The 9,600-nt window shown below is 50.6% G+C and overlaps 1 long non-coding RNA gene across 1 annotated transcript; it reads left to right on the top strand.

The window, feature by feature from the left end:
• The first annotated feature begins 4,743 nt into the window (after window positions 1–4,743).
• Window positions 4,744–8,993, top strand: LOC149874979 (uncharacterized). Its single transcript, XR_016438894.1, has 3 exons — window positions 4,744–4,879; window positions 5,629–5,718; window positions 6,994–8,993. It is a non-coding gene; the product is annotated as an uncharacterized LOC149874979 (long non-coding RNA).
• The last annotated feature ends 607 nt before the right edge of the window (window positions 8,994–9,600 follow it).

The following is a 9,600-nucleotide window of genomic DNA, read 5'->3' as shown; positions in this document are numbered from 1 at the left end:
AAGGTTGTCAAAGTGCAGAGACAGAGATCCTCCCCCAGGCTCAGACCTGCTGGGAAGAATTTATTTCAGCCCCTTTTGCAGCCTTACTCAAAGGGAAAGGATCCAGTGGCTCTCCCACAGCCATATGTACCATGCCCCACATCTTACTTATGTATGCGAAGCAAGGTTTGCACTCTGCATAATGCCTGTGAAGTTAGGAGAGGACCATTACACATAAAGGAGCCATTCCTTAATCCTTACTGGGGCAGGGCACCTTTCAAAAGTTTTGTGCAGGCTGTGGAGCAGCCAGCAGGTGTGGTGAGGCCTAATTAGGCAGTCACATGACTGCAAGAGGGCCCCTAGATTGGGGGAGGATTGGGCAGCCTCACTATAAGCCCAGGCCCTAGGAGCTAAGCTGACAGTTGCTGCAGGGAGACCAAGGAACATCACTGCCCAGCTGGAGATCTGCTGCTCCCAGAGCAGCCTAGAGGTCACAGGTAGGAACTATAGGGATGGAGGAGGTTCCTAGTCCTGGGGAATGACCTAAAACTACCTCCTGCTGGAGTTTGCTGGTGTGGTGGGGCTGCCTGTGACAGGGCAGTTTCCAGGAAATGCCACATCTGTGCCTCTCTAGTGAAAGGTGAGTATGGGGTACCAGAAAGCCTCAGCCCCCATTGCCTTGTGGGTGACCTTGTGAAAGGGAAAGGCTAGGGGAGGACACCCCAGCAGAAAAGCATAGGGCCCAGGGCAACTGAATGGGGTCTGAGGCAGGGTCCAGGCATGTCAACAGACACTTGAGGCCCAAGAGGTGTACGGCCCAGAAGCCCCAATGAGGGGGAGGAGGCTGAAGGTGGCTCAGCTCAAGGGCCGGGGGAGTAATAGTGGAATTGGATGCCATCTGTGAGGCATGGGACACTGTAGGGTTGGTATGCAGCCATATATGATGTCCTTGGCATCAGGACACTAAATGGGCAGCCTCTCACCTAGGAACAACTATGTAGTTGCAACAAGGGCATGGCAGGAAAGTCAGGTGGGTGGACTGCCCTAAACAGGTGGGCAGGCCAATGATTAGACTGGCCTAGAGACAGGCCCCTGTTTTACTTAGTACAATACAAGTAAAAAGAAAATAATCATAACACCTTACACATCATGGTCCATGAAGCTTATTATGCCATGCAAAGACACTGGAGTCCCTATCCTGAAAAGAAATGGGACCACCTGTTCTCCCACTCCAAACCTATGGATGTCCAGCTCCATTACGGTTGTACAGATGGGTTTCCATGTGCTCACAAAACTAGAGAGGAACCATGGCTTTCCCTGTCTAGCCACTTCCTCAGGATTTTCTCTTTGTTCCTCTGCACATGCTGTGTAGAGAAGGATTTTCATAGTTTGTAGGGTCAGAAAGGACCTGAGCAGATCACCGAGTCCAACCCCCTGCCATGGCAGGAAAGAGTACTGGGGTCAAATGACCCCAGCAAGGTCTTCATCCAGCCTCCTCTTAAAGACCCCCAGGGTAGGAGCCTGCACCACTTCTCTTGGAAGTTGGTTCCAGATCCTAGCCGCCCTGACTGTGAAGTAGCGCCTCCTGATATCTAGCCTAATCTACCCTCTGCCAGCTTGTGACCGTTATTCCTGGTCACTCCTGGGAGTGCTCAAGGGAACAGGGACTCCCCCAATGCCTGCTGGTCCCCTCTGACTAGTTTGTAACTGGCAACTAGATCCCCCCTCAGCCTTCTCTTGTGGAGGCTGAACAGGTTCAGGTCCTGTAGCCTCTCCTCGTAGGGCCTGCCCTGCTGCCCCCTGATTATGTGAGTGGACCTCCTCTGGGCCCTTTCCATGTTGTCCACATCCCTCCTGAAGTGCGGTGCCCAGAGCCCCTCTTTTGCCTCATCTTGTTTGAAGTGTATGTTCCGTATGTAATCAATTGCAAAGAATTTTGGCCCAAATTCTTTCCCCAGCACTCTAAATTTCATCTTGCAATTCACAATCATAATTTAGTCTACCCAAAATAATGCAATATATATACACCAGCAACTGAAAAATAACTCTCCCCCCCCATGTTATACATGGGTGGCCCTAAACTTTAAGACTTTTATATCCATGGCAGCTCAGGTCCATCCTTAATGTTAGCAGAAGGTGGGCATAAATATGTAATGAATCACAAAATCCCATTTGGAAATCATAAATAACAAATTAGTCTTTGAAGCTAACCATAAAACAAGTGGCAGCTCTATCTTCTAACTGACTCACCTCATTAACTCACTTTACCTGACTGCAATTCAGAAAGTAGGTTTCCAAAACTGCATCTAATATTCTCGCTATCTTCTTTAATCTATAAACACTTTAGAATGACATTTTTAAGGCCATACGACCTAAAACTAGGCAAAGAAAGATCAAGAAAGATAATTTTTTTTTTTATTTCTTAGTTGGTCTAATGTAAGGTATCATCTCTGAACCAAGAGTTCTAGAGTTTTGAAATTTTTTTTGTCTCAAATACAACCCTAAATGTACAGACCTACATTTATTTAAATATTGCAAACACCTTGACAATCTTCAAAGGACAATGTCATTTTAAGAAACTGTTAAAGGACTTGTGTGACAGAGTTTGTCAGCCTAGCACAATCCCATCTAAGTCAAAGGCAAAACTCCTTTACATTTTAATGGAGCAGGCTCAAACCCTTCAGACTCAACATCTCAATAAAAAAGGTCAGTCATTAAAAAGGGAAAGTTTAAGCACCCTGGCTTTCTGAGTCCTACTGGCATGGAGCCCAGCAAGGTCACATCAGTTACCAGACACAGGAGCAAAGTCTCTCTTCTGTCGAGGTACTAGAGCATTTCAGACAAGGAAGGAGTGACATCAGTGGAATAACAGCTGGCCTCATAGAAATATAACAAATGTGATGTCTCCCTGCTGTTCCCTACGTACAGCTGGGCCCCTATATTGCCATCTAGCGGACAGGTAGTTCACAAGCACTTAGCCAAGCAAGAAGTCCTTCTATAATAGTTTGAGGTCATGTGCAAGGTAACATTAAAATTAAACTGGCCAAATTCTCCCTTGACTTCTGCCTGAGCACCCTGGTTGAGAATCATAGCCTTAGGGTCATTAACTCTGTCATTTCACAGTCACTGCCACCCATCTATAAAATAAGCAACTATGGACAGCAAAACTATGGGGAGGCTGTCGTGGGACCATAGTCAGAGATGCTCAAGATGTTTTTCTGGGGGGTGGGAGTGGGGTGCAATGTGAAATGTTCTGGAGGGAATTACAGTCAGGAAAGGGCTCCCCTTGAAGAGAGGTGGACTGGGGGACTTTGGTGGAGGGAGTTAGCTATGACTCTGGGGAGATTGACCCCTGAGGATTTTCTTAGAAATTTTATGAGAGCTAGGAGGTAATCCAAGAGTAGGTTAAGGATTTTATCCATTGCTGTCAGCTCTATTTTACCATATTCTGCTGTCAAAGCATGTGTTCACTTTTCTTTTCATGAGGCCTCCACCCTGATGGAGCTCATGGAGGGGTTGGCAGCCCCTTGCCCCCCTGTCTGTGTGGGGGGGCTTGGTGGGGTCCGGGGGGAGGGCTGGTTGTCCCCTTGCCTGTCCCTCCTGTGCATGACTTAGGGCCCTGGAGGAGCAGGTGAGGGAGCTCCAGGCTGAGGTGAGCAGGCTGAGGGGGATCAGGGATGCAGAGGATGAAATTGATGCCTATTTTTGTTCTCTGCAGGCCCAGTTGCCCACTGTACAGCCCCCACAGGAGACGCATCCAACACAGGAGTGGAAGAAGGTGTCCAAATCCAGAGCTGCTCGGCATAAAGTGGTGGTAGCTCCCCAGGTTCACCTGGGGAACAGGTTCGACGCCTTGGCAGCTGTGATGGAGAAAGACAGAGAAATTGCCTCTGGCGGGGACGATGCTACTCCCCACATGACAAAGAATAGGCAGAGAGCGAACACCAGCAGGAAGAAATGCCAGGTCCTCGTCGTCGGAGACTCCATCCTACGAGGACTGGAAGGTCCCATCTGCCAGCCTGACCCCATGATGCAAGAGGTCTGCTTTATACCTGGGGCTCGGGTTAGAGACATCACGGAGAGGATCCCGGCCTACATCCGACCTGCGGACCAGTACCCATCTATAAAATAAGCAACTATGGACAGCAAAACTATGGGGAGGCTTCCACGTGGGAACAAATGATGTGGCCAGGGGCAACCCTGACCACACTATGAAGGATTTCAAGGTGCTGGGGAACAAGCTTAAGGAGACGGGAGTGCAGGTGGTATTCTCTTCTCTTCTTCCGGTGGGTAGGCGGGGACGGCGACACAGGGCCTGCATTGGCAAGGTCAGCTGGCGCTTACACAGTTGGTGCCGCCAGGCAGGCCTTGGGTTCCTTGATAATGACCCATGCTTTTGGGCACGAGACTTGCTGGGGTGGGATGGGCTTCACCTCTCTCCTAAAGGCAAGCGTGTTGTCCCGGGGAGCTAGAGTGGGACTTACCGGCACAACAAGAAGAGGAGAACGTGGCACCGGCGGAGAAGCCCGCGCAGCACACCAGCCGCTTTTTTATACAAACGCGGCCAGAAGATGACATCATCAGGAGCAGGCGGCTGGTGAGGATAAAACCAGCCGCGGAAGAAAGGAAGAGGAACTGGGACCAGGTCCAGCAGCAGGAGGGGCGGAGAGCCCCAGAACAGAGCAGGCGGCAGCTTCCCCAGAAAGAGGGGCGGACAGCCCCAGGGAGGGGCAACGACCCGCTCAGCCGGAGGGGAGAACAGCAACGACAGCCGCTGCGGGGCTTCAGACAAGCAGAGGCAGGCAGTGTGGCTGAAGACGGTCCACGAGGAAAGAGAAGCTGGAAGAACAGCCAACGAGGGACCTTCGGGATACGGACCTGGAGCCAGCGAGACCCACAGGTTGAGTGCTGGGGTGGCGGTGCAGGGACGCAACCCTGCAAGAGGGGGCGAAGACCCGGGAGAGCCCTGAGAGGGTGTAGTCAGATGGAGGTTGCTGCCAGCCGGCTGTGTTTAGAAACCTAAAGGGTACACTGGGGAGGTTGGGGGCTAGATACTGCCCAAAAGGACCCGGAGAGGTCCGAATAGGATCCTCAGCCAGTAAAGGGCTGAGGAGCTGGTCTTTAAAGTTGTTTATAGGTTTGTTTCCCAGTTAAAAGGGTACCTCAGCAGGAACAGCTGAGGTGACGTATTCATGAAGATAGGAGCAAGGATGCTTTAGAGAGGCCCAGCCTGTGCTGCGACCCAGTGCAGGGTCAAACAGGACGTAGGAAGGAGAGGACGGGGTAAACTGGCTCGCAAGTAATCCAATAAGGCCAGGCCAGGCAAAAGGGAACTACAAGCCCACCAACAGGAGGTCTGACCCATAGAAGAGAAGGCACTAGAGAGGGCGTGAGGCTGGGGTACAGGGATGGCGGAGCCCCGCGACGTGACTGCCGAGGGATCCTGGGCTGCAGAGCACCCCACAAACCGACCTTAACTGAACTTAACATCAAGTCGTGGTGGGTGAGAACTAAGGCAGGGACTGGGCAGTAAGAGATCTGCTCCAATCCCGTAGTAATCCTGTGAGAGCAGTGGCATCCCCCTACCAAAGGTAAACCACTTATGGGTGAGGACTCTAGTCCGGCGGTCACACGTGTCTTCTCTTCCAGGTTGGCTGATCTCGTACAGCAAGCTTTAAACTAGCCTCACCGGGGGAGGGGGCTGCAGGAAGATGAGGACACACCACCTGAGCAAGACAGGTGACAAATGCAAGGAGTGCCCAGATAAGAAACAGGGGTCCACACAGTCTCCCAAATTGGGGGATGGCACACACAGCTAGGCAAGGCCTTAAATGCCTATATACCAATGCTCATAGTATGGGGAATAAACAGGAGGAACTCACCCTTAGAACAGCCAGTTCAGACCCAAACATAATAGGGCTTACAGAAACATGGTGGGATTCATCCCATGACTGGGCAGTTAGCATTAGGGATTATAGGCTTTACAGGTGGAATAGAGAAGGAAGGAAAGGTGGGGGTGTGGTGCTCTATGTCAAGGAGCAATACACATCCTCTGCCAGCAGAATGGGGTCAGAGGAGGGGCAGGCTGAAGTGCTCTGGGTCAAGATACAAGAGGGCCGTGGGGAGAGGGATCTAACAGTGGGGGTCTACTACAGACCCCCCAACCAAGGGGAGGAGCTGGACCGGGAATTTTCAGGCCAGCTTGCAGAGGCACTTAAGGCAAGGGATGTAGTTGTAATGGGTGATTTAAATTACCTGGACATCTGCTGGGAGGAACTGTCAGCCAGGTCGGACTGTTCCAGAAGGTTCCTGGCTGAGATGCAGGACCTCCACTTAATTCAGGAGGTGCACCAGAGGAAATCCCCTGTTGGACATGGTCCTGCCCACAGGCGATGACCTGGTAAGGGGCCTCCAGGTTCTTCACCACCTGGGTGATAGCGATCATTGCTTGCTGGAATTCATCATCCAGCGCAGGGTGTCAAGGGCCTGCAGCAAGGCGGTAGCCCTAGACTTCAAGAGGGCCAACTTCAACAAGTTGAGATTAGTGGGAGAGATGCTGGGGTTCTCAAGAGCAGGGGAACTCAGTGCCCAAGATGAGTGGTCGTTCCTTAAGGAGACGATACTCAGGGCCCAAGGGGTGACCATCCCAACAAGAAGCAAGGGGGGAAGGAGTGCCCGAAAGCCCCCCTGGCTCACCAAGGGTGTACGCAAATGCCTGATTGCCAAAAAGACGGCATACAACAGGTGGAAGGGGGGTTCTATCTCCAAAGAGGAGTATACCCCCTCTGCTCGGGCCTGTAGGAGGACTGTCACGAAAGCTAAGGCAGACATAGAGCTAGGACTAGCATCCAAAATCAAAGATAATAAAAAGTCCTTTTTCAAATATATAGCGGGGATGAAGAAAGCACTGGGAAATGTGGGGCCCTTGCAAGATTCTCTGGGCAATCTGTCAGTTGCGCCAGAGGAGAAAGCAGACCTCTTTAACCAATTCTTCACCTCCATTTTCTTGTGCAGGGACCGGGACTTCCCCACCATGATGCAAGACGGACTCGAGGGGAACGCCTCCAGACCTCAGGTTGGGGAGAACCGGGTTAGAGAGCTTCTGGAGGGGCTGGACGTGTTCAAATCAGTGGGTCCAGATGCTCTCCACCCCAGAGTGTCGTGGGAGCTAGCAGGGGTTTTTGCAGGGCCCTTGGCTTGGCTTTATGAGTGCTTGTGGTGCTCGGGCCAGGTGCCAGATGATTGGAAGATAACCAACATGGTCCCCATCTTTAAAAAAGGGAGGAGGGAGGACCCGGGCAACTATAGGCCCGTCAGTCTTACCTCAATCGTAGGGAAACTCTTTGAGATTATCAAGGAGCACCTCTGTGATGGGCCAGCTTCAGGGATGATGCTCAAGGGCAACCAGCACGGTTTCATTAGGGGCGGGTCATGTCAGACCAACCTGATTGCCTTTTATGATCAGGTCACGAAAGCATTGGATGCAGGTGTCGCCGTGGACGTAGTCTTTCTGGACTTCAGCAAGGCCTTTGACACCGTCTCCCACCCCATCCTCATTAAAAAACTAGGCGACTGTGGCATTGATGCCTACACAGTCAGATGGATTGCAGATTGGCTCAAGGGTCATACTCACAGGGTGGTGGTGGACGGGTCATATTCGACCTGTGGAGAAGTGGGCAGCAGAGTCCCCCAGGGCTCGGTCCTTGGGCCTGCGCTGTTCAATTTCTTTATCAGTGATTTGGACGACGGGGTGAAAAGCAAACACAGGGTGTTTAAATTTGCTAATGATACCAAAATTTGGGGTGAGGTGAGCACGCTAGTAGGGAGGGAAAGACTGCAGCAAGACCTGGATAGGTTACAGGGGTGGGCTAACAAAACAGGATGTGTTTCAATAGAGAGAGGTTAACTGCATGAATTGCAAGGGATCTCATATGAGACAAAGAGAAAGGGGATAGGAAGAGAGAAAAAATGCCCTCCAGCATGGTGCAGTCATTGGCCCCGTGCTGAGGGAAGTGACTCACCTGCATTTTTTTGCATGCCTGTAGGGTGTTCCCCATGACTGAATTATATGGAGATTGGCCAGAAGAGCCTCCCACATGGACAAAATAAATTTCTTCTGGAACAGGTGCTTAGCTGTAGAGGTAGTATAATTATTATGGAATGATAATCCACACTAGTAGGGAGGGAAAGACTGCAGCAAGACTTGGATAGCTTACAGGGCTGGGCTAGCAAAAACAGGATGCATTTCAATACTGACAAGTGCAGGGTGCTACACTTGGACAGTAGTAACCAGCAGCACACTTATAAGATGGGAAACTCCCTTCTTGAGAGCATGGAGGCAGAAAGGGATCTTGGAGTCATTACTGACTCCAAGCTGAACATGGGCCGACAATGCGAGGTCATGGTTGGCAGGGCTAACCGGACCTTGTCATGCATCCACAGATGCATCTCTAGCAGGGCCAAGGAGGTGATCCTCCCCCTCTATGCAACACTGGTCAGGCCACAGCTGGAGTACTGTGTCCAGTTCTGGGCGCCCCACTTCAGGAGGGATGTGGACAACATTGAGAGGGTCCAGAGGAGGGCCACCTGCATGATCTGGAGACAACAGGGCAGACCCTGTTCACAAGAGAAGGCTGAGGGGGAACCTGGTGAAAGTCTGTAAACGCTCTAGGGGGGACCAGAAGGGTTTGGGAGAGACCTTGTTTCCCCCTAGCACCCCCTGGCATAACAAGGAATAACAGCCATAAATTGTTGGAGAGTAGGTTTAGATTAGACATCCATAAGAACTATTTCACAGTCAGGGCGGCTAGGATCTGGAACCAACTTCCAAGGAAGTGGTGCTGGCTCCTACCCTGGGGGTCTTTAAGAAGAGGCTTGATGCTTACCTGGCTGGAGTCATTTGAGCCCAGTTTTTTCTCCTGCCCAGGCAGAGGGTCGGACTTGAAGATCTACAAGATCCTTTCCGACCCTACTTCTATGATTCTATGAATAAACCCTTTGGTTTTTCTCTGTTATTTGACTGAAGCACCTATGATAAATTATGATTTCTGGGCAAATTAATACTCTGGGCATTCCCATTTGACAGATTGGGAGACTCAAGCTAACATAAACCCAGGGCATATCTCTGGGAGCATCCCAGCACCTCAGGGTTTTGTCCCAGACACGTCAGGATCACTCCAGCAGCCAGCCACTTCTTCAGCCTGATGTACAAAAAATGGGTCAATGGGAGGCTGTCAATAGGGGACATGGCATTTCTTATGACATTCTCTGTTTTGAATGCATTTTCTATATATGAATTAACAAACACCTCAAGTTGGAAGTAAAGCAATTAAGGGGACATGATAGCAGCCTTTCACTATTTGAAAGCCTACCACAAAAAGGGAGAAGCATGCTTCCATTTTAGTAGGGGTTGGACCAGGTGACCCTTGAGGTCCCTTCCAAGCCAATGATTTAATGGTTCAGAGTTCTGGATATTGTGACTCTCATAATCTTACAACACCCAAGAATAAAAGCAAGTCAGATCACTGACTTTGAAGAAGATAGCTGCTGGCCAAAAAATTCAAAGGAAATAATCATTCAATGCTATGGGTAAGATCTGTCACCTGAAACTCATTTTCTCAC

The sequence above is a fragment of the Crocodylus siamensis genome, chromosome 1 (genome assembly GCF_052110815.1).
Source record: "Crocodylus siamensis isolate JL-2025a chromosome 1, ASM5211081v1, whole genome shotgun sequence".
Lineage (NCBI taxonomy): Eukaryota > Metazoa > Chordata > Crocodylia > Crocodylidae > Crocodylus > Crocodylus siamensis.
The sequence above is the reverse complement of the archived record's forward strand: the minus strand, read 5'-3'. Positions and strand labels throughout refer to the sequence as shown.